This window comes from Apaloderma vittatum, unplaced genomic scaffold (genome assembly GCF_000703405.1).
Source record: "Apaloderma vittatum isolate BGI_N311 unplaced genomic scaffold, ASM70340v1 scaffold5105, whole genome shotgun sequence".
Classification (NCBI taxonomy): domain Eukaryota; kingdom Metazoa; phylum Chordata; class Aves; order Trogoniformes; family Trogonidae; genus Apaloderma; species Apaloderma vittatum.
Genome location: NW_009717555.1, coordinates 50,468 through 76,536, shown reverse-complemented (window position 1 = coordinate 76,536; position 26,069 = coordinate 50,468). Strand labels below are relative to the sequence as shown.

The following is a 26,069-nucleotide window of genomic DNA, read 5'->3' as shown; positions in this document are numbered from 1 at the left end:
ACTGAGAGCTGAGACTGGGTAGGCTGGGTTAAATATCAGTAGAGTCACACAAGTCACTGTCATGCTGAGGAAGGTAAGGCTGTGGCAGGAACTGAAATCATTGCTGGAAGAGCAGAAGGATGTGCGAGAGAAGAGTGGAATGGCCAGAAAGCCTGAGCTGAGTCCTGGCCACACGAGTCAGCAGGAGCTGTGTTACGGGTTCAGAGGGACAAGGACTGAGGATGCTCTCCTGCTTGCATTTATTTACTCAAGTTGTATTTCAAGACTAGAAGGAAGACAAAAGCTTTCCAAAAAATATTCAAATTTAAACAACTTCACTGGTGTCTGCTGTCATGCTTACAGCTTTCTGGAACGTTTAAATCTTCAGGTCCACTTGTGCCATGGACCACAAAACGCACCGATGTCTGCCCACTAGTGACAAACAGAAAAGGCAAAGGCTGCTTGCTGGGAACGCCAGCCCCAGCAGCGGCCCTACTGTGTTACAGTGCAAAAAGAGCTGCTGGAATAAAGGCAAAATAAGTGTCAGTCATGTCCTCTGAAGGCACGACACCTCGAATGCAAGACAGTGAAAAAATTCTCATCATATTTCAAGGCTTTTTCTCACTAAATGAAGATCTAAGTGGCCCCTCTGCATTGTATATTGGTAGCTGGACAGTCTTAAGTGGGATGTTAAGATAGAAACATTCACGGTCATCAAATGTATGACCTTAATTACAGCAAAATGAGAAAATGGGTGGTTAATGCAACCCAAATAATGCCTATTTAGCATAAACTTAAATTTAAGGTCATGTGTACTTCAAGGGATGAAGTATACACAAAGCCTCAACTGATACACAAATTCAAAGTTAACTGGCTGTCTGCCAGCTGCATGCTCCCATTGCCACCGACTTGTTTTCCCAGAGCATTTAGACTTTGGCAGATATTAGAATCCTATTCACAGAATGATCTTACAATGTGTATTTAAAGTCCTCGTGCCAAGCTCACATCAAACAGTTTAGGTCTTGTGATTAACCTGTACTTGCAATGTAAAGTAATGCCAAAAACCCTCTTAGGAATTTCAAGGTGTCTCCACCATTTTGGGGACTAGAGGGTCTTGTAAGAGGAGGCAACAGTCTTGTATGGTAGATATTGAGAATTTTAATTCTAACAAATTTTGACAATTTGTTTATTCACATGACAATATCATTTTTAGTGTCCTCTAAGCCCTTGAAAATTCTAACAATTGCTGAATTAAAACTGTAATTTCAACTATCATGAAACATTAACGTTCAATCTGAGAATTTTTCCTGCTTTAAATGCATTTGTTCCTGAAGGAACAAGCCTTCGCTGTATCAGGAATTAGTGATCTCTCTCTCAAAATCCCCAACAACATCTTAATGCATCTTTGCCTAACGAGCGCACTAGGAGATGAATTATTCAGGTGAGCTTCAGTACTCAATAATAATTTGTATTTGAAATGATTCCCAAGACCTCGACAGAAGCTAAATGAGTGAACAAAGCATCTGAAAAGGTGGAGGTTAAAGACCTGTCTCCTAAGTTGTTTTAAAAGCATTTACTTCCTATCACAAACTGTGTGTAACACAAGCCTCCACTCAATGAAGTACAGCTGTGCAAACAGGGTACAGTAACTGGATCTTGCTTCTTTCCCTCAGTCATTTTTCAGCATTGTGAAAAGTTCAGGGAAGGGAATCTATGATGATTTTTACAGTCTACTTTCATTGTAGTTAAGGTCAAACGGTTTTCAAAATGAATTACTAAAAAGGCATTTTATTAGCATTCATTTCTTAGTCAAACTGCCTCTTAGGCTAACAAGAACATAGAATAAGGTAACTGAATATTGGTAAAATGTTAATCTTTCAGACGTGCAAGTCAGCTCAAATGCTCTATCATTCAAAAACATACCACAGGAATATCAGGGCCATAAACAAACAATTCTGTCACAAGTAATTTAACTGCTAAAGCTACTTTTGACTTCTTCTGTTACAGCTACGTGAATTAAATCCCACTCCTTAATCCTATTCTTGCTGACATCAATGGCAGAGACCATGTTAAGTTCCTTGGCTAAACAGGCAGAGTTGATGATCGGAAATAGTTTTTGTCTTAAAAATTTATCTGAAGAAACTGATCATCAATAACATTTTATGTGAAGCAAAAGAACAACGTAATGAATAAGTGCAAAATAGAACACCCTAAAACTCAGTCAGTAATCATTAGTACATTAAAAATATTACAAACATAATGCTTAAAAGACATTTCAAAAATGTAGGAAACAAATCAAGGAATATAGCTGACTGTTCATCAACAAACCACCACAGCAACCAAAATATATGTGTCTACAGAAGAGTTGTGGTTTCACTTTTTCATTCATAATGATGATAATAAGCAGCAAAATGAGAAAGGTTACTTGAATTCAAACAAAATGATAGAAGACTCTCTCACACGCACTGTCTCATATGTATTAATAACCAAAAAAGAGTAACCAAAAAAGAGAGTAAGATTTGAGATATGGCCAATTCCAACATAGACTTTTTAAAAAAATCTGTGTAGAAAACAGGGAGCATTACTGCATTTTGTACATCTCTCCAGCCAAATTCTCCCATGAAGCCCCAGGAAAAACGTATGTGATGGAATTGGAGAAGCCAGACGATTTTCTAATCCAATTTTTGATGCTTCCAAACTCAAATGTGATTGGTAAATATTACAAAAAAACATAACTGCAACATATATATGCACAAAAAGCCCTATTTTTGATTCAGGACAGTGAACATCAAAGAATCATAGGATAATTCAGGCTGGAGAGAAACACGGGAGGTCTCTAGTCCAACCACCTGCTCACAATGGGACCGGTTTTAAGTACTTCAGTAATTCAACCAGTTGAGTCTTGGAAACCTTCCACACTCTCTGGTATTATAAAGAACTCTCTTTGACAGAAGATAAAGGTGGTAATTCCTTTTCTTTCATGCAGTTGTGAGGAAAGTTATAACCTAGCCCAGCAAGGGCTTCCTTTCCTGGAGTGGCTTTCCACAGGTTCCTGTTAATGGGTGGAGACCTGATGAGCTATTTGCATCTGGGGATAAACAGAACAACTATATCTCACACTATTGGAGTTAATTACTGTTTAATACATTATTTTTACGATTGTACAGAATCCATGAACATTCTCTTCCATCACCCAATATAAACTGTAAAATAATCCATATGTGATCCCAAAAGAGAATGAATGATGCCGTGTGGATAGGGGAGGAAGGAAAGAAAACTGGTGCTACGGGGGAATTTCTGGATGATGGACAGGTAATCATCTGGCCCTCAGTTGTCACTCTAGGTCTTTTCAATGAAGTTATCTCAGAGTCAAGACCTGCAGCTGCTAAAATCAGTGGACTCCAAGCAGTTGAAATATTTGTATCCTAATACGAATTGTAAAAGAAAACTAAGATTTATCTTTTTTAGCATTAGTTCAATATATGGATTCAACTGATAGAAGAAAGAAAGTGAAAGGCTGAGGAAAGTGGCCTGGAGGAGTCTGAAGTCACTTAACAATAATCTTGAAGCACCAGTGAAGCACTAGTTATCAAGAAGGCAGTGCTAGGCTTTTCGCAACAGTTCTACTTTATTTTCTTTTCCTGTTTTTCCAAAAGGAAGAAAGATTTATCAGGTTATCCCCGTCTTCCACTTCTTTCCTCCTTCCTCCTCCTCCTAATTAATACACAAAATTTAATGTTTCACACATCATCACAACCATATTTGTATGGCAACCAACTTAGCCTTATTTTATTTCTAGTTCAAATATATTTTCTTGGCACTAATCAAATCCCTTTCTACGAGACTCAAAGATAGATCCAATGCCTGGGACATATTTTACTACTTCTGAGTATTTCATATGTGGTAGTAGAAACCACATTGTGCACATAAGACTTCTCTTTAGGAATATGCAATGCAAAGAGTTCAAAATGAGACATTATTTTTGTTAATTTCTGTAGCATTCAGTGATTTCTAGTCCAACACATTTTGATTAAGAGGAGAAAATACGTAGGCCAAAGAAAACTGTAATCATTTCAAGGAGAAATGTCAACGAAAACAACCACAATCCTCAAAAATCAGTGAAATGGTAAAGATTTGACGAATCTTTAGTGAATTAAAAAAAAAAATAGATAGAGCTTTTAGTTAAAAGGTGATAATTCCTTTGCGCACAGTTTTATAAGACCAGGACCTAAATCGAAGCTGGAGAAAAACTTACAGGTTATTTAGAAATATGTCTGTATGGTAAATCATGTGCTCCAGAGGCAGGTACCCTGTGCTGCGTTCACCTATAGCAGTAGAAAGGGGATTATCCCATGAGTCTACTTCAATCAGAATTAGTAGAAACCTCTGGATGGCTGAGGAAAGAAAAAGTCCTGCAAGGCAAGTCATGCCTTTTCTACACATTTCTACGCTCTCTACAAAGAGAAAACAGAGGAAAATACAGCATATTTAAATAATTTCTGCACTAAACTGTTAGCTTCTCTTATTCACAAAACAACTGTTTGATTACTTACTACCTTTCTGTCTTATTCTAGTTGATCTGTTCATGCTTCTGAAATGTTTGAATAAATCTCTTCTAATGCAGGGCTTTTTCAAAAAGTATCACGCTCTGCTGGATTCAACATTTGCATTGGATGAACAACCACTGAGACAGAGCACCAGTTAAATTTTGTTACTGGGAGGAACAATTACCGGAGTTTTTAAAATAAAAGTTGGCTGAAAACCTGTATTTTGAGACCCATAGTGAATGCCTTTATACAAATTGGGAAATCACCCTAGAATCCATCCGACCTCACAAGAAAACGGAAATCTGCTTACAGAGATTAGTCATCATCCTCACAAGAGAAGTGGATATGATCCGTACATGACTCTCCTGTTTAGTCTGCCGTGGTGTAGTCCCTCTTTTGTTACTCTTCTCATCCAACTTTGCTTTAATGGTTTGTGTTTTAGTGTTGTTCAATAAGCGTTGCAAGATAGGTTGTTTGCCAAAAGCCTCTGCTTCATCCCTACTAGAAATATAATTCTTGTAGGAACAAATTCTTTCCTAGGCTCCGTTAGTGTAAGCATAGAGCTGTGCGAGTTTAATGAGAACAGGATTAGATCCAAGGAATTCATCTGGAAGACTGTTATATACCACACACAAAGAAGAGTGTATACAGGGAAATGTACACTTGTTTGTTTTTTCTTTTTTTTTTTTTAAATAAGACACATTTTTCTTACATTGTGGCTTTGGCTACAGCAAGTGTTAGCAATTTGTATCCTCAGGACGATCACACATGTAAATCAAAAGACTATCTGTAGGGAGATCCGAGTTCAAGTGGTGAATTAGACTTGATTCACTACCGAGCTTCAAACAATTTTCTCAATGTTCTTCTCCTGTACATTTTTATTGAGAAGCACCTATCTCTGCATGTATCTGATACAGAACAGTTCTCAGCATCTAGGAAGTACAAGTTTCGCTACTGTTAAGAATAATAGGAAAACCAGGCTATATTAGTCTTTACCCCCAGAATTTGTGTGGTTCAAGAAGTGGAACAATTAAGAAGCACCTCTTCAACCTCAGCACTAGCTAGTCCTCTTTGGTCATTTTGAAATGAAATATATTGCAGCACCCAGGTAATTCCAGGGTAGGCAATGATATGGCATGTCACTCAGCCAGAGTCAGACAGAAAATAATCCTGCCACGAGACATTCGGTAACCTACACAGTTACAATCCAGCAGCATAACTAGGAAATTTCACTAGATGTTCAGCATCTGATCCTTTTGTGACAGGAGATATGCTTTTTCTTGCTTTGTTCAGTATTATCTCTGTTTTTCAGCCCTGTTCTTAAGTTACTGTATGCGGTCACCAAACTATTTAGTGAGTGGGCTAACTTATAATCAAGTAATACATGGTATATGCTCCCATGGCTTATGAGCCAAAAACTGGAGCAACCTTCTACAAAACCTGCCTCCAGAATCTGTGCACGAGCCAAAAGCTCCTGCTTGATCTGCTGCCATACCAGTTGAAAACACAAAACTGCTCCCACACAAAAAATCCACAATAATATCTGCAAAACTTAAGATGCAGAATGGTCTAGGGAAACGTGGGAAGAATCAAGACAAGCCAAAGTATTACATACGCTACCCAGAACAAACAACGGGCAAGATCATATCCCCTCTTAGCAAGAATTCCGGGGGACTGTGAATTATATTCAGATATACTTCTAAATCTGTAAAATATTTAAGATATCACAGTTAGCAAGCAGAGCTTAACCAGGTCAAACATAACGCTCCTCTCAATCAACATGCGCCCTACACTATTTCCTGGCATCCTCGTAAGCACGGCACCTCAAAGGAAAGGCCAGAAGACGACACCGTGTTCCCAAATAGTCTCCTCTTGTAGGAGTAGTTCCCTCGGAAGCTACACTGCATAGATCAAACTTCATGCAATGCAGTTATATCAATGCAAACAAGATTAAGAGTCTCAGTTAATTACATTAGGACAGGTCTAACCCCTGGCCTGTGAGCTTTTCGTACAGTTGTCAGGAACTGAATCGTCACTTTCCACACCTGCCATGGAAAACCCACAAAGGAGTAAAGGTTATTAGGTAAGGATTCAGAAATTAATTCACAGTGACTCAACCTCTGACTTCGCTCATAGTTATAATAGAAAATGAATGTGCATTCCTTTGTGGGGAAAGAAATTGAGAAGAGAAATGATCCAAAGCAACTTTACTGTGCAAATGTTGGATTTTAGACACTTCCAGAGAGACAAATAGGAAAAAATTTTAAAGATGAAGATACACACAGAAAGAATGAAGTTTTACTATCATGTATATACGCAGCCTCTGAAAACACTGAAATATTTGGCAAGACTTTCAGTACACAGAAGGTCTCTCACAAACTCTGCTACACCCACTTGCCTGACCAGCCTGTTTGTCACACCTCCCTGAAGCCAACTGTCCAAATTCTCTTCCTGCTTGGGGCAGCCGTGCAGCTGGTTGAAGGTTTGTTCGCCTGAGCTCTGGATGATCTCTGCAGCAAAGATCTGAGTCTCTGGATCGTGAGGAGCCACGACGGTGGCAGCTGTTACACTGTCATTTGTCTCTTTCCTCAGTGTGTAAGGCCTGATGCAGGTACCCTGTTATCCAGTTTTGTGGCTTTCATAACAGATTCTTTTTGGGGTAAGAGTATGAAAACAGCTCTGTCTGGTACAAAAAAAACCAAAACGGTGCCGTGGCAGTTTCAAGGGTAACTGAATCATAGCATTAAAATCCGGTTTGTGAACCTAGTCCCAAGCCCTGTCAAGCATTTCCCACCCATATTGGGCTCAAGTTTTTCAACTACCCTTTCTTCAGTGAGGGTTCCTACTGGTTATAGCAAGGTTTACCCACTTTACACCCTCACAGCCTCTTGATTGGGTGACACAGTATATGGTAACTTCTGCAGCTCACTGCTGGAGCAACCTTTTGCAGCACTTAGGTCTTTCTGCACCTTTGTTTTACTACAAAGAGGAGCATATGGCTCATTAATTGCACAACTATAACTCATCCTGCTGGTGAAATTAGACTTATATATCAAAATAAAAACCTGCAACAAAATTCTGGGTAAAGGTGAAGATCCTCAGCAGCTGGAGCAAAGTTACTTCTATAGATCTAGGCCACTTCATACAAGCTGCAGACTTGACTCGAGCTTCTCCAAATGTGGCCAATTACAGCACTGGCAACCTTTAGTTCTGAGCATTTGCCAACCTGTATAATATAACTTGGTGTTACTGAATACTGATGTCAAACTGTGGTATAAATGTGTGAAACACATTAACTGTGACAAAATTAGCACTGTACTCCTTAGCTTGATGATAAAGAGAACTGAGGCTAAAGTAAATAAATTATTTTTTTAAAAAGTTACTTGAGAGAACCTGTTTTTTTTACCTCACTTATTTTTTTCTTTTTTTTTTTTTTTTTTACCTTCCCCAAAAGCATCTCAGCCACTGAAATGTCAGCTTATGCAATTTGAGAACATATTCATCTTGGAGGATCTTAGGAGGAAACTGGAATGAAATGGGGAAAAAAAAAGAGAAGATAATTCTCCTTTTGTTTTTTTTGGTGGGGGTGTGGGGGTAGGAATTCTTATTCGCCTGTATTCTGGGCTGTCTCTAAAAAAGATTGATGTCTGGTGTCACCGTTAGGAAGTGCAAACTGTTCAGCTTCATTGCAATCTATGTCCTCATCCTCTTGCTCTGCAGGATACCACATACTTTGGCAGGCAATATTCAGATGGGAAGCACTTTAATAGCAAGAATGGATGCCAGTGAAACCTTTTCCCACAATGATCAGTACTCTGAATGTGCATACATTAAAGCAACATAAAGCTGCAGGATATTAGGAAGAAAATAACTGATACTAACTCAGCCATATTAATCTTACTTCTTACCCCTCAGAACAATACATTCAAAGAATAGCAGGAAAATACACATAAAAACAAACAACAACAAAAAAACCACAAAAGGATCAACTGGAATGAATTTAAATCCTCCAACTCTAAGGCATAAACATACTTTTTCAAAGGCAATGTCCATGGTCCCTCTACATAACTTCTACCTTGCAGGTTAAACTGCTGCATTAATTTATTTGGTTCTTTGTTTTTCCAAGCCAGATACAGTAAGAATTAACACTACTAAGTCACTGGAGTTATTCTGGTGTAAAAGAGGAATTAGCTGTACACAGTTTTCTCTTGCCAGTGTTTTAGATGATTTATTAAGCCAAGTTCCTAAATGATAGATGTATGAAATGCACACATGATTTACACAGGAATCTACTGAAATTTACTGAGATATCAGGAAAGCCTGCGGGACATCAATACACACCAACTCCCTTAAATAATTTTTCAAAATATTTTAGAAAAAAACATTTGGATCCAACTTTCGTCCCACCCCTTCGTAGATTTGCAAACCACAAAAAAAGTGAGACAGACGCTTTAGGCAGTTCACATATGTTTTCTACTCTCTATGGACTTGATCCCAAACCTACTGTATTTGGTTGAAAAATATCCACTAACAAATTTTGAAACAAATTCATTAAATATTATATAATTCAAAATAAAGGATAGTTAACCCTTTGAAATCAAGTTCAGGTACTTAGTGAGGTTCACTATCCATATTTATCTATACATTTGTTTTAGAAGAGTCAAAATATTTCTCTGAGAAATAAAAAGAACGAATACAGTAACAGATGTTGTCTGGATAGATCCATTGTATTTGGTAGTCAAGCTGCTTATTTACAGCATGTGTGATGCACATAAAGAGAAATCTGCACTTCCACAGATTACATCTGGTTGAGTGTTGGTAGTACTATACTCCCATTCCTAAAAGCATGTAGCTAACCATAGATCATCTGTGCCCATCAAGTAATTACCTCTAGCTGCATCTATCATAGCACAGATTGGACTGGACACTATTAAGCATGCTGAAGTTTTAATAGCTTTTTCCATTTCTCATTCTAACGTGAAGGCAACTGTCAAACCACACAGCCTCAATTTAAAAGTGATAAAGAAAGGGGGCATACCCCACCAAGCTGGGGTCCTTCTGGTAGCATCCACTCTTAGTGTGGCAGCTAGAACTATCTAGAGAATGCCTCTATTTTCTTTCCCACCACAATCTGCCCTGTCCCTTCAGCCGGGAGCACAGATATATGCCTAAATTATGTCTACACAATTAGGTCTTTACCTTGGAGTCATCCATGGGGATACAGCTGCCAGCAGTTCGATTTAGCGAAAAGGCACGAAACAGCCTTTAAGAAAGCCTTTTCCTTGAGTGCCCATTGCTACTGATGCTATCTCTTTGAACTTTGACCATCGGTCAGAGGAGTTACTTTATATTCCATCTCCTGTTTCCCCAAAACATGAATAAACAATTACTAGCTGAAGACTGGTGAAGCCACACTCCATAGAGCTTCACATACAGCGTTCCTTTCAATGTTTTCCATAAGTTTTGGCAGTGATATCTGTGGGGCCAAAGCTGCTCCAGCACTGCCAGAAACCACTGAAACCAATTACAGGTCTGAGAGAGTAACATGAAGGCTGGGAACAGCAGCAGCATCTAACAGATGAAGCTAGACACGCAGGGGAGCACAAAGAGCAACAGGCTCCTGTGATGGTAATTCACACCAATTTGTCAAAGAACAGCTATAGCACCTGCCTGTAAAGGTGCTCCTCCGACATGCTCGCTGGTTTTTGCAGCCACATATCTCCTCACTGAGGTTGCATTTTCTGACTAAAGGCCTACAGCTAGTGGCTGAATAATGAAGAGCAGAGGTCACAGAAGGGAAAGGATTTCAGAAACAGAAAATACCAAGTATGGAAAAGAATGATTTTTAACTGATTAAGTATGACATCTTGATATATACCGCTGCAAATTAATTAATTTTTATCCTTCTGTCCTGGTTTCTTCTGGGAGAGAGCTAAATATTTTCCTTAGCAGCTAGAATAGCGCTGTGTTTTGGATTCAGTATGGGAATTGCTATGAGAAGAATAATATACTGATGTTTTCAGTTGCCGCTAAGAATTCAAGGATTTGCAACTTCACGTGTCTTTCTAGCGTGCAGGTGCACAAGAAGCGGGGTGGGAGAACAGCCAGAGCAATGGTCTCAAATTGTCCAGTAGAATATCCCATATCATACAATGTCATGCTCAGTATATAGATGAGGATGGGTGAGGAAGCATTCTCTCTCTTCCAGGACAGTGGGTTTGGGACCTTCTCTCTGGGATCGCTAGGTGCGAACAGGCTGGGCATTGGTCGGCAGCTGGTGAGCAACTGCATTGTGCATCACTTGTTTCTACATTCTATTATTGCTGTTATTACCATTATTGTTTTATTTCAATTATTTTTTTTATCTCAACCTATGAGTCTCCTTACCTCTCCCCTTCCAATTCTCTTTCCCAGCCTCTGGGGCAGCAGAGGGCAAGGGGGAGGCTGCATGGCTTTTGGCTGACAGCCGGGTTTAGACCACAACCTTTATCTGTTTGCTTTAGGCTATAAAATATGCTAAGATTGAAAACTTCATGCCGGATGCATCTGTTGTATTTTGTATTATCCAAACACACGAAAATCAGCATTAAAGCTATGAAGTGCAACATACTTGACTGCACTAGAATTGTATATAGGAAACAGATCTGCTTGAGAAAAACAGGCTCCTCTATTTTATAAAGTGTCATTATTATCTGGCAAGCGTAGGATATCTTATTTTCAACATAAAAATAGAAGATTGCTGCTGCTTTGAGATCTCTGGTTAAAATCTATTGCTAGAGAAAAGAATCAGCCCCAAATGAGAGTGTGCTGTCGGCCTCTTTAGGCAGATTGTGCCAAACGTATCTCTAGCCTACCCAAAAAATTCTGTTACTCCACAGCCAATCTCCTCCCACGGTTCTCAGAGGAGGAGAGGAGAGCAGAGAATCTTTATCTGCAAAGTGTTGATTTTTTTATGGAAAACATACTTGTAAGTACAAGGTTTTACAGTGTGTTAAGACATATCAAACAGTAACTATCCATGTATAATTTCATAGGATATTTTATGTCCATGCTAGTACCTGTTATCTCTATACCCAGCATGGGAGCTCTCAAAACTTCCAAGTTAGCTGATTAGCCCGTATTCATCACAGAGCTAACTTACATTCCTTGGTAGAAGGCCCCAGCAATGGATGAAGGCCTTTGCTTCAGCTCCTCAGCCTCAAAACCCTCAGCAGCAGCTGCACAAGGGCCCATGGGAGGCACAGCACCACTGCACCCATCCAGGCTAAGAATATTCTGGGTTTAAACCCAGAGGGAATTGCTAGGAGCTTACACTAGGGAGTGAAGACCCAGATAATCAAAATAGCATAATTTTCAGCACCTAATGCCAGTATCTCAAAATCTAGAGCATAGCACAGGAACCTCCTTTATTTCAGTTCCAGGGAGGAGGAAGACATGGAAAATAAAGGAAAGAAAAAAAAATGGGAAAGGGAAAAATTGTATGAACACAAGCGAACATAATTTAGATTTAGTTGCTAAAACACTCCAGGACACTAAATTCACATGTACTTATACAGAAATTGAAGAATATGACATTATTTTGCAGAAACAGATCAAGCTATTGTTGAAGTGACTGTTTAAACCATTTTAATCCCTTTAAATAACATTCCCAATTATTTAACCACTGTCACAGAGGAGCAGCATGTCTGCTAAAGTACATGGGAACTGAGAGACATTGGCAGAACAGCAAATTTCTCTGTTTCTTAGTTTATAAAACAAACATGTTACTTCACAGGACTGTTGTTTACTTCCCTAAGCTATTAGCCAAAAGAACTACTTTAATAGTCCCCCTCAAAATTACAAAAAAGATAGCACTGCCTTGATTAAAATGGGAGAAAATATAAGAAATGTCTTAGCAGGATGTTAGTACAGATTATAAATACTACAGGTGTCTGTTCTTAGATCTAAAAGCAAAATAACAGCTGCAGTTTGCAACTGGTCAAGGCAATCATATTACTACATAGTTGTTCACCTAATTCTATCACACCACTCCTCTAATCATCCATATATTTTCTCTGAACACAGATTAGAAACCCTTAGATCAGGAACATTTATCTTTGTGCATTTGTTGAGCATCCAGTACCTACCAGCTCCAATCTCTTCTGAGACTCGGGGATCTCCCGTGCCATTAGACCACATAAGGTCTGAATAATCGAAGTTATGGGGAAAGATTTATAAAGGTGTACAAGAGAGAGACACATTTGTTTCTGGAATAGGATAGGACCGAAGTAGAGCTCAGTGGAAAAGCAGGTGGTTGAGATTATAACCAACCAATCAAACAAACTCAGGCAAGCTGGACCAGCTGGCCTCTTTTCTGTTACTAATATTACTTACGTTCCTGTTCAGCTGTAAGATGTTACAAATAGTTTACCTGTTCAGATTTTTCTGACTCAAATTACATAAGATCAATGCTCTCACTTCACCATCACATTAAAAGTTATCATGACACTGTCTGTAGTCGTATTTAATAATTTACAGTGCTGCCTACCCAGAGGAGAAACTGGTAGGTGTAACAGAAGTTTTGCCTTTTACAACACAAATTATGTAGCAAACCATATAAAAAAAGGAAAGAAAAAGACACCCAAAAGTTAATCTAGAGGATTAAGTGCTACTAGATATAAACAAAATCTAAATTTAAACCATATTTCCAGTATTAAAATACAAAGTTTTGAAGGAAAACTAATAGGCATGACTAACCCATAGTCACACGGATTGCATGACACATTAATCTACAACTGCACCATGCCTAAATCTCTCCTTCATCTAACACAAGTCACAGTTCACAGGCTATAAATTTAAATTCAGGAAGGTATTTCACAGGTGCAAGAAAAAAAATAACATCTCTAAGCTCCCAATTTGCATTAATTTATTTCAAAACTATACAAGCAATTTTTGCATTTAAGATAAAGCTTACTTTAAAATTCAAACTAAGGTGAGAATGGCTTTTGCATGACAGAAGATCTAAACTACTGCTAGCAAAGCAAATTTATTACCAGTTTTGGGGTGTGCTCTGATTCAAAAAATCCAGTGAAAAAGTCAACAAACAGTACAGGAGTGACAAGCTTTACAGTATGATGACTGGATGTAAGAGCAATCCACTTAGCACCGATCTTTACTTTCCAAAATAGCTCTCTCCACGGTAATTTTATATCATACGCTGAAATATTTAAGAGAGTATAAACTGTGCCTATCTCAGACCCTATAAAAATTTAGAGATTATTCTGCATTTATATCTATTTACATTTTAAATGTCATCTTGGTCAATTAGAGTCTGATTCAACTCTTTAAGCGTTCCACGTGCGGGAACGTGAGGCCACGTGAGAAACTGCTAAATTCCAGTTCCAATTTATCACAAGCTTTAAAGGTAACTACAAAAATACATGAACTACCTGTACATAATCTTCATATACGTTTATTAAAGCAAGCGTAGAACATGGTACTTCCTTCAGCCACTAATATTCATAGTTATCAATTGCTGCTTTTCCTTGTAATTATTGTAGAGGAATGCTGGAGGAAGAGTTTGAAACTAAAAATATGTCTCCCAGTATAAATCACATTGCAGGAACAGCTTTAACAATATATTTCACATATTTGCTTGATCCTGATTCTGCAGACGTGCAGGCATTTTCATTGCCATAGTAGGGGGTTATGGCTGTTTTTTTTACCATTTATGGTGACAGTACACAGCGTGTTTTATTTAAAGATAACAGCGCTGTCCTGACAATGGAATGAACGACAGGTGGAGTCAGCATAGCCAAAACTGATGGAAAGGAGACTTTCCAAGGAGCACAGAAAAACCCTTGCATGGGGATTATTCACATCAGGATGTCACTGTAAACTTCTTGGAGTTACATCCCTCCCCAGCATGACACAGTGGGCAGGCAATGCATGGGTTTTCACATCTTTTTCCAGGTTGACACAATTCAAAGTTTTTGGGTATCTGTATTCAGAGAGTTTTCTTGTTCTAGTTAATACACATATCCACTGTTGTGCTAAGGCAGAGCTTTATAGGTCGGAAGCCTTCACTATATTCTAGGATTCTTGCATTTCAAGAGAAGCCAGATGAACAGTTGTACCTCAAGAGTTTCATTAATTTGGGACATGCTACATATAAAGATAGGATTATCTGTGCACTCAAGTGTTTTCTTCAGAGTCACAGAGATATTAAAATGCTTCTTTTATTTTATATTATGTACAGTCTCAGTTACTTACACAGCCTTTTGTGTCAGTAACCGAACAACTTAAACAACTCAATGTTTATCCTTGTATTATATCCGTTAATGCCTGACTCTTTCCTTCAGCACAGTAAGATAAGCATTAATGCAAGAAATTGATCTGAAAGAGCTTATTATGCAGCAAAATATACTCAGAGGTAGTTTTGGGGAGTTTCTCTTAAAGGCCACAGCCATAATCCCTGTGTGATCATCTGACTAAATATTATGTTATTGTACTGTATATACAGATGTTCATTTATGCAGGTTTGATTCAGCATTGCATATTTTAACGAAGATATTTATTCTGTATTACTTACTCTCACCCTGTTTTAACGCAGCAGAGAAGAGCATAATGCTTATACACAATCAGTCTGAATATTGTAAGGACACTTGAAAAGTGAAAAGAATCAAGGGCATAACCAAGAAAAGAAAAGCTAACCTACTGACTAACTTCCACTGGTAGTAAAAAAATAAATTCAATGAGATGATTATTGAGAAATATAGCTGCTTGCCCTGAAATTTCTAGCTTTTTTTCCTCCTCTATCATTTATCTTGAGACTATACAAGTTAATTCTTTCACTGTGGTGCCTAATGTTTTGATCTCTGAGTGTCAACCAGGTCTTTGGAATGGCCAAATTACAGCTCCAGAGCCTGTGAGAGCAACTCACCAGCTCCAACTCACACATATCGGAAACTCATTTACAATTAGGCCAGTTGCTGTGACCCCAAGTGATGCTTATGGCAGTCAGAGCATGGTCAAAATATATCACCTTTTATTTATGGCCATCCTCTACTGACTAGTAGGGCTCTTGACAATGAACAAGAACAACCCTCTGCCCCTCAGCTATTTATCCTATCACTTTGTATGTCCAGATGGATTTGAGGCTTCTTCAGTCTAGAAGATCGGTACAAAATCAGTTAAAATATGGAAGACAGGCAGGCTACAGACAACACATGAGGAGATTAGGTGTGATTTTGAGTTCCTAACGGGATGGCTCCTTTGATGTTAAAGTTATACAAATGTAAAATCAAGAAATCTGGGCAACATACACATCAGATTTTGAGTCCATAACCACGTCATACTCTGAGTAGTGCTGCATAAATAATTATGTGTTATCCAATGACATTCCCTCTGCAGTACAGTCACCCACTGGTATACAGGTAGAGGTGACTGACCATGAACACGGATTCTACTCATAGTCTATTTTACCAGGCCACTTTTCAGCATAACTGAACTCTAAAACTACAGACGTGCATGTAAGGATTTGCCTGTGGCCACTATTTTGGATTAATGAATGAGCCCCAGTACACAACGAGCACCTGATGAGATCTGCAGCTGCAACCCAGAATTACAATTTATCATAGGCAAGATCTGCTGGGTTCTATTAGGAAATAGGTTTAGAAATAGGGGAGTGAAGATGTCATAGGTCACAGCCAAGGGATGGCTGAGAAAGCCTCTTGTGATTAAGGCAGCCTTACACAATGGCCATGGAAAATTTTCAGCTCAGAATACAACATCTGTGCAACCGACTCTACCATAGCAATTGTGAGGATGATGACCAAAAAATAAGGAAAACGACACTATGTTCTTCCCATAAAAAGTACTTCCCACTGTGGCAAGTATTTCCTCCCCCCAGCTAAGCTGTTGCTACCTGGGCTAGTCCAGACTTGTCTACCTGGTCAGGACTCGGTTACACCCAGGAAGTTGGCCAGCAGCCAATGAGAAGGCAAGATGTCATCATTGGCGAGGTTTTAAAAGTGAGCTTTGCAGTGGCCATGTTGGAGTTACCTCGTGGCAGTGGCCTGAGGAGGTGTCCCCCTTGGTCTAGGGGATCCCTAGGCAAGGTCGACCAGGTGAGCATGGGAACCCCCACCTGGTAAAGGTACCCCCTGGCAAGGTTAAAAGGGAGAACGGGAATCCCCCCTTTTATGGTACCTTAGTGAAAACAATCAAGACGAGAAAGGTAACCCCCGGCTTGATTGAGGTGAGTGTATGATAATCTGGATTATCATTCTTTTGTCAAGGGCTAGTGCGTGAGCTTGATCTTTGTCTCAACCGATATCGAACCTTTAAATTGCTGGGGAGCTTATATCCTGTAAATAAATTTAAATTTAACTATACTCGTGAATTTATTTTTCGGATATGGGCGCGCTCCTCACCTCCTTCTTTACACCCACAAACAAGCAGGATTTTGCAGGGCTTGACTGAGTGAAATGTTGAGGTCATAAGGGAGAAGTTGCAAGAGGTGAGCAGAAGGGATAGGTCAAATCCTTTATAAATAAGCACCAGCTATGTATCTGCTCTGTGTGGCCTCACTACTGCTGAGGGAGCCATGAAGGAAAGTCTCCAAAAAAGAGGCTAGGGGATGCAACTGAAGAACAAAGAAATTATTAATACCAAAATTCTTTAACAGTTATAATATTAAGAGCTTATATTTTATAACTTAATAGATATAAAGTATGCACTTTAATAATTCTTTAACAGTTATAATATTAAGAGCTTACTTTATATCTATTAAGTTATAAAATATATGCACTTTAACTACTTACAAATTCAAAAATGTCTTAATTTCTTTATAGCTGCGGGAAATGATTAAATGACTTGGTTAAGCAGTTAATGGGGAGAATGCAAGGCTAGATACATAGCTTATTATGAACAGTACTGTTATATTTTTAAAAAGATCACGATAATTTAAATACATCAGTATTCTACAAACAATTACGATGTTTAAATAGGTCTATTTCCCTCAGTGGGAATTTGAGTTAAAAATAGGAAGTATAAACAGGATCAGCTGTCAATAGCACTGATAAACTGATTAACAATACATATATTGACAATCTATACTGGTGTCCAGCTGATCAACTGATCAATCATGTTTGTCCAAGGACAGCAGGATTAAGTACAAAGTGTAAATTATCTTGCTAACATGAATCATTCCAATGGGTAGCATTCTGCAGGATTGTACATTTATCCTAAGTACTAAAGCATATATAATAGCACAAAATGTTTAATACTATATTGATGCAGATTAAATGATCATTTATGACTTAAATAAAGTATTAAGGCTTCTTCAGTAAAAATGAAATTTATCATAGATATGCTGTGACTTTGCTCTAGTTAGTAATTACTAATTGAAACCTTGTTCTCTGTTCATTTCATACAAAAGACAATATAATGCAATAGATATCAAAGCTGTAGGAAATAAATGAAAGACTTTTTTAGGTTAAGAGTATTGAAAGTTTATAATATATACGCAGGTTTTTTTAGGTTTAAAGGTGTTTAGTATTAAGCTACTTTGAATGGTAAGACTAGAGATTGAAGAGTTTTTTTGTTTTAAGGATAAGAAAAATTGGAAGGAAACATGTTCTTCTAAAAGTAAAAATCAAAATACATTTATTGTTTAGGTGAAAATTCTCAACACAGTTTGCCACAAGGAAATGACATTAGCTAAATTTAAAGAAAAAGTAAACAATAAGTATATATCTTCCACTGCAAATTTTGCTAGCGTCAGAGAAATCTGATTCTTTGTTACTGACAGAACAACTGTTCTATGTCAATAACAAATTTGTAGATAACAAAGAAAAGCACAATTTGACTTTTGAGTTTCACATTATTCTGACACACCAGAAAATAAAACATAGCTAACTTGATTTTTTTAATAACCCAAAACTAAACAAGTCACAGCATCAGAGTTCAACTGACTTCATGACGTTCAATATTTACTAAAGTTTTGTAGAAGCAAAATTTGCTGTAAATTGTTTAAACCTAATGCTACATATTTCCAGTATCTTCCCCATCACAGATATTGGACTCAAAATACTTAAATGCCTTCAGAATGACATTGTCACTTTGTATCCTGAACTCAAACTTAAAATCAAGATCAACCAAAAATGAGGAAACACTTGTTGCTAAACTAATCCATTTTTTAATAATAACAAGAGATGGTCAACATATGGCTATATTCCCAAATAAAATCCATCAGCAGATTTTGGGCTGTGGTTTTAAGGCTGTTTTTGTAATTTTAATATAAGCCAAAGCTGTTGGTGCTGCAGAAAAGATGACCAATTTTTTTTATTTTTTTTTTCCGTGCATGAGGGTCTTGACTGGGATTTAAAGTTTCCAAAAACTCCTTCAAAGGGACTACTCCTAAGTGAGGTAAAATTTTCCTTTACAAAATTCTAGGTATCTTTAAATTATGAAAATTAATGAAAAATCAGATGCAGTGACTTGGAATTACCTTATCGATATAAACCTGTCACTGTAACAATAAATTAAGGACTAAAAAACCCACTAAAATTAAATTTAAAATAAAAATTAAAAATAGATGGATCAAATCCTTCAACGTTTGATTTTTATCCAATATCGCAAGGTAGTCCCATCCTTGGAGAAGAGTCCCTAAGAAATCAAGAACGTAGCTCTTAGAAACATTTAACTAAATCAATGAGATTAAAAAGCAACAACAAATTTGGAGTTGTGACAATACTCCTTTTGATGACAGAATGTGCATAATGTACTTGAGTCACCCTCTCTAAGATATTTTTTTATTACTGTAATCACAAAGTCTAGAAATTTACTGTTTAAAATGAAGACTTTTCTTTGGTATTCAGTAGTACTGAGGGTAAGGCTTAAGTAAAACTACAATTATTTTGTCAACTGTAGTAAAATTATGCAATTTAGTAATAGCCCTGTATTAGAACCTACTAATAGCGCTAATAGTTCCTTCTATGTCATAACATAGGGCTGCTGCTACACCAGTAGTTACCTCTGAGCAATTCTGGTCCAAGCACATCTCAGTGCGCTGGCTCCACACCCGTATTCTCACTCAGGGCACACATGTCCAAAAGCACTTTGATAAAAGTTAACAAAAAAACGTACTCAACTCTTGAATTCAACTAAAAAATCACCAAAAAAACAAAAAAAAAACCTTTAAGGAAAGAAATTTTTTAAGGTTCATTCACACATATTTACTGTTGTAAATTTATATTCCTTGCAATCAGCTGTATGAGTTAAATAAAAAATTAAAACTAAAAGCAACAATGCTACCCTCTAAATAATGATCTAAACGTTTGGAATGAGAAATTATGGTAACTCATAAAATACAAACACTGCTTGTACCTTACATATACTAAATGTACATGTTAAGAACTGCTTCTGTAAGCCTTATAATGTTTATAAATACTTCCTTATGGGACTGAGATCCCTGTGCATCCTTCAGGTCCAAAGTATCAATCTAAGTGCTAAAAACCGTAAAACCGAGGCCAGTCCAGTTTTGAAATTCTGTCTACAAGCCCATGCTAAAGCTAACGACACGTTGGATGGAAGGACAACAGCCACGACGAGTGGCAGAGCCTAATCTCTCAGTTTATGGGGAAAAAATTGTTCCACTATGTCAAGCATAATGTGAAAATGGAGTACAGAAAATGAATGTCCTTATTAAGTTTTAGGTAAGCATTTTGGATATTTTCTTTGCTTTTATGTGATAATGTAAAATATTTGGCAATAACCAATTTATATTCAAATATTATAGCGTGTCATCCGTATCACATTATCTATGTATGTATATTTAAATGTAGACAATTACTGATATATTGGTAACGTTATATAAACAGATCTAAGTTTGGAAAATGAAAAATATTCTTTAAGTACTAGGATTTTGGTTGGGTTTTTCTAATGGTAAGGCAGCTAATTTCTGCCATCAGGAAAGGACTGTCAAATACATAGAAAGTACCAAGTCTTTTAGGATGTAGATTCCTTTGGGTTTTTTACTTCCTGATTATTGGGACATACAGCAAGAGCACAGTGAAATGCTGAAGCTGGTGTTTCGACCCACACATCACATGCTCATCCTGAGCTGGAAACATCAGATCCCCCACAGGATTCAGAAGTTTGACTCCTCCTGTGCACTACAGAGGGAAGGTAAGCGTAGCCAATACTATCAACAGCTTTCAATCTTTGTCAGCACAGTTTTAGATTTCTGAAAGACAACAACTTGCCTGGGAGTAGTGAAGAGGAAACCTGGTGAAAAGGGAAATGCCTTTACTTCAGCATCTTGCTTACAGTTACAACACATTTGTTTAGAAGCCAAGTGTCAGATTCAGAACCTGGAAAGCAAATTACTTGAAAACTGCACCATTCACAGACACCTGCTTTGCAGTCAGTCATATTAGGAATCCATTGATGCAATGACTTTCATAGAATCCTAGAACAATTCAGGTTGGAAAAGCCCCTTGGGATCATCGAGTCCAACCATTAACCCTACACTACAAGTTCACCCCTAAACCATCTCACCCAACACCACATCTAAGTGACACTTAAACACATAATCTGGCTAACTTTATTGAACAGCCAATATTGTATTTGTTGAATTATTTAGCTGCCTCCATGCAGTTAAATTGGAAAAAAAAAACCACCACCAAAACTACATCATAAAGTACAAAAATCAGTGAGTTTGTAAGACATGAGAAAAATCTGGAATGTGAGCTATTGAAAGGAAGTGACGGCCACGTTTTTAAAACATACTACATTTCTTTAGGAGGTTGCTAATGAGCTCAACTTACTTCAAAAAAGATACAGTGTTTCACAGCAAAGAGAACTGCTGGCTGTGAACATTTTTATCCTGAACACCCAACTCTTTCAGCTACAGATGATGAGCAAATTCCAGTGTGCATTCAATATGCTAATCTTTTGCTCACCCGTATTTTAAAGCGTTCTCTTACAGACTGGTAATGGGAGCAGATAAGGAGAACGGTTCAATCATTCTTCACTTTGGGAGTGGGAGGACTGAAGCTCTCAAGATAGCGTATTTTTTTCAGGAGATATTCCACAAGCGCCGCTTTCATCGCACACATCTGAATGAAGTGTGCCTAACACATGTTATGCGTATAGTCAGGAGTCTTTCAACTTTTTTACCAAATAACTCATGTAACTTCATCAGCAGTTAATAAAAAGATTAGTATGTAGCTGTGAAGATCTTATTTGTAATAATTTACCTACATGTAACATTTTATTCATCTACAGGATTGTTAAGGTCATAAAGATTTACCTCTGTATCCCCATCTTCACTGTGGTTTGATAGGGATCTCCCTCTAATTTTCCCTTTTTGTGATTATATTTATAATTATCATTGTCATATTTATCTAATCAAACCTTTCAGTTAATACTTCCCCTCCAAATAATACTCCCCTATTATTTGGAAACTTAGCAGATCTTCAGGGGTTCATTGAATCATGACCTCCTGACAAACCTTTGTTAGGGGATCATATTAAAATTTTCTACTGTTTCGCAGTTGTTTAGCTGAATTCTGCTAGATTTCTGTCAGCCTGCAGATCTTCCATTTTTCTACTGGCGCAGGATGGAGCACACCACTGGCAAAATTCAAATTACTACTTGGCAGTATCAGCCTTGAAAACAGAATCATAATCTTATAACTTGGTGGTTATGATCTCACAGACTTTTTGTGTAATTTTTCCACCCATAACTTTGACCACGAAAAATTGAAATTGGATCCATTCAATCTTTTTTTTTACAAAGGCTGTAAGACTGTTGAATCAGGCTCAGGTCCTGTAATGCATGTTTATAAACTGTTAGAGTTTAGCTATTAAAGTAAGTCGGAGAAGATGAAAAAATTACTGTTCAAATGTAGTGTCACACTTTTTGTACATTCCTGCACAGCTCATGGGAATGTGAACTCATGCTGACACCTGCAATGAACTACATTTTGTCAATTTGCACGAAATCTATAATTAGGATTTCAGACAGGTTTGTAAAAGTTCCATAAATATAATAATTCTTAATTGTCCAACTAGAAATGATAAAATGAGAAAATAGGATGTACATTTACTGAACTCAGCTGAGTTATATCAAGGATAGATTAGACCTGTTATTATTTTATACTGCTGATTTTAGCGTATTTTGAAATATATAATCAATTTAGGTGAATTATATTACTTTTACTTTGGTCTTATTTTACTCCATCCAAGTATCAGTACAGAAATTCTGAATTATGTCTAATGGAAGATAAAGTCGACATCTCCAACCCAACGCCCCTTTTTCAACTTAACCATTCACTATGCTATTCACTAAATATGAGCTATGAACTATGAACCGAAAAGATCACCATGTCCCAGCTGCAATGTACAGATGATTGCTTAAAAGAAGAAGACTGGATATATGTGCAAGACAATGTGGAGTACAGTCAGTCCTGATTACAAGCCAGCTGCGTGAGCCTGAGCTCTCATTAGCAGGGTTTTAACTTCCTGGGTTTAGGGTAACAGCATGTATTTTCTTTTTCTTTTTCTTGGAGAAAAAATATGTGCCTTCATGCAAAGAAAAAAAAAAACTCCTTATCAGGGTCAACTTTACTCCTCTCCTCATCAAATGCAAACTTTTTAACTTGCTCAACCATAATTCTTGTTATGGTTGAGTTTGCAAGTTACACATTCCAGATGTGAGGCAACAGGAAAATTGCAATGCGGGGGTTGGCTTTGGGATCTTTGTGTGTGTCTGTAGCTTTCTTTTTCAACTAGGAACTTTTCCCACATTTATAATACTGAAAAAAAAAAAAAAAAGAAAGAACAAGTTCCTAAACACAAATTATAAACAAGAATAAAGCATGTCTTATGATTCATCCATTAATTTTGGAATCTGGTAACTACAGGTCACACCATCTATTTCAGAAGTCAGAGAGAAAAGCTGGCTGATGAGTTCTTTTATTAGAAATAGCTTGAATCTTTGGAAATGTAGCCAGCAGGAACTTAGGATGCAATGAAATTCAAAGTTTGTGTGGGTGTATATTGTAGCAAAGTAAAGAACAGCAATCCAGGCTGCGTTAACTTGCCAGATGTAATTTCCTTTCTCAACATTGTTTCTATGGGCTTGCTTAAAAAAATGGAAAAATTTACTTTTTATTTGCTAAATTGGCTATATAGCTGGAATCAACAAGGAGTACTACCAAAATTACAAATTTCATGTAAGAGAAAAACAGAGACACTGGCTCAGTGTTGTCTTTCTTATCCTGAAACAGATACATCCAAATCACGGGAGCTGAACGTTATACGTACGCAGCTAACTTGGACGTATATATATTTTGTGGATACATACACAAATTCTGTATATGTAACCCAAGGTCAAGCCCAAGAATTTCTGATGCGATCAGCCTCTAAATCCACACATTGGCAAATAAATACATCCTGTTCCTGCAAAGTACTGTGCTCCTGGGGCTTCTCGAGAAAATACTTGGTGTGGCTGGATACACCCTGGAAATAGGGCTGGGCATGCACTGTCCTCCCCAAACTCACACACAATTCACTGCATATGGACTGAAGCATGAATGTTTTTCTTTTATTTTCCTTTTTTTTTTTTTAAATCTCCTGCTGCAGCCTTTCCCCTAACCAGGCAACAGAAAACCACTTTATACCTGAGGTCAACTGGGAAGACATTGGGAACATGGGCTCCTTCAAACGGGTACCCTGGTCAGTGGGAAAAGCCCTCTGAGCCCAGTGGGTCCCAATGCTGCCATCCCCAAGCGACTTTCCTTGACCTCCAACATCTTTGCAGTGTGGTGAGATTTCTGCTCAAGCCCTCCAGCCTTTCTGTGGTGACTTGTGCAATCCCAAAGACTCCCAGGAAAATTAAAGGAGCTGGACTTTTTTAGCTTTTTGGCTCAGCAGATCGCGTAATACAGACCTCCTCCATCCAAACACAAAAGGTGTTTTGAGAGCTGGCAAAAGTCGCCCTGGATATCTAGCACGGAAAAGTAAAACCAATCTGGATCAGCAACTAAACACTTGGCCGTTTTGCAGGGAGTACAAACAGAGTAAACTGAATTTTCAGGCTACTCTGACGAGAAGACACTTTCTTTGTGTATAATGGTAAGGGACACAGTTCTGGAGGTGGCACAGGCCAGCTCTGCTGACTGACCTAAGGAAACACAGTGTCAGCTTTCTTGTCAAATCTGAATGGCTCAAACAGCTCTTTGCAAGATTTTCTTTAGTCTGACCCCTCATTATGTCTTCTAGGGCATCACAACATTTGGGCAGTCTCCCGAATGCACCAGTCAGCACCAACCAACTTTCATTGCTTTGTGACTTGAAAAGCAGAGGCTTGGAGCTGAAGACCTTTCAACGCTTATATGTAGCTCTGTCAGAGACCTTGTCTTCTTCAGAAGGACATTCACCAAGTCGCTGGTTTTGGACTACTCAGAAATAACAAATATCTGGTTGTAGAGGAAAGGTTTTTACAATGTTTTGCAAAAATGATATTTTATGTACTGTGTTTTGGAAGAGTTAGTGAATACAAAATTGACAGATAAGTGCAAAGGAATCCATGTGTCCTTCTAAGAAATTTGAATTTATTATAGACAGCAAAGGCTTCACTTTCCTTTTCAACTTTAAGTCAGAAACAAATAGACAAAATAAAATATTTATTTCCCTTGTGAGTGTCTTTATACTAAGAATTTTTTCAAGCAGCTAGTAGATACACTGCTAATAAAAACCAGCTATATTTATTCTATCCTGCTGGGCCACAAGAAGTACATATTATAAGTTTATGAGAAGGCTTTCCTCATATGTTATGGAAATGAACATAGTAACAGCACATACTAGAAATATAAAGTTTAACACTTACTGTGCTTAAATGATCAGGTTTTTGTTTTACCACAATCTGCTGAAAAAATACGTATGCTGAAACAAAGCAAAGTTCATTTCACAGTTCTTTAATTCTTCACTGATATATTTCAAACGTGAAATAATTTTGGCTACTTACGCATCTTCTGAGTTCTGTTCAAGGCTACTTTCTGCATTCCGTTAAGCTTAATTTTACATCATGGATTTTAAAAACAAACATCCAGCAAACAAAATAAGTACTTCTGTTACTTTGAGAGTTAAAGCAGAAAATAATTTTAGAAAGTGAAATGGTAACTATGTATGAGGGTATCTGATGTTTTCTGGACCTGGTCAGAGGCTATTCCTTCCAGTCTTAAAATTTTAGAATGGATGAAATGGCAAGTCAACCTTCTTCCTCCTTCAGAACTGAAAAGATTTGTTTGTGTGGTGGGCCGACCCTTCCTGGATGCTCGGTGCCCACCAAAGCTGCTTTGTCACTCCCCTCCTCAACTGGACAGAGGAGATAAAATATAATAAAAGGCTCATGGATCGAAATAAAGGCAGGAAGATCACTCACCAACTACCATCATGGGCAAAACAGACTTGACTTGAGAAAATTAACTTAATATTATTACCAGTTAAAATCAGAGCAGGATAATGATAAATAAAGCCTACATTAAAACACCTT

The 26,069-nt window shown here is 37.7% G+C and overlaps 1 protein-coding gene across 1 annotated transcript in view; it reads right to left on the bottom strand.

Annotated features, from left to right (window-relative positions):
* Positions 1–26,069, bottom strand: part of AGMO (alkylglycerol monooxygenase) — a gene marked incomplete at both ends in the record, with an annotated part of 107,069 nt that overhangs the window by 32,134 nt on the left and 48,866 nt on the right. The window lies entirely within an intron of this gene.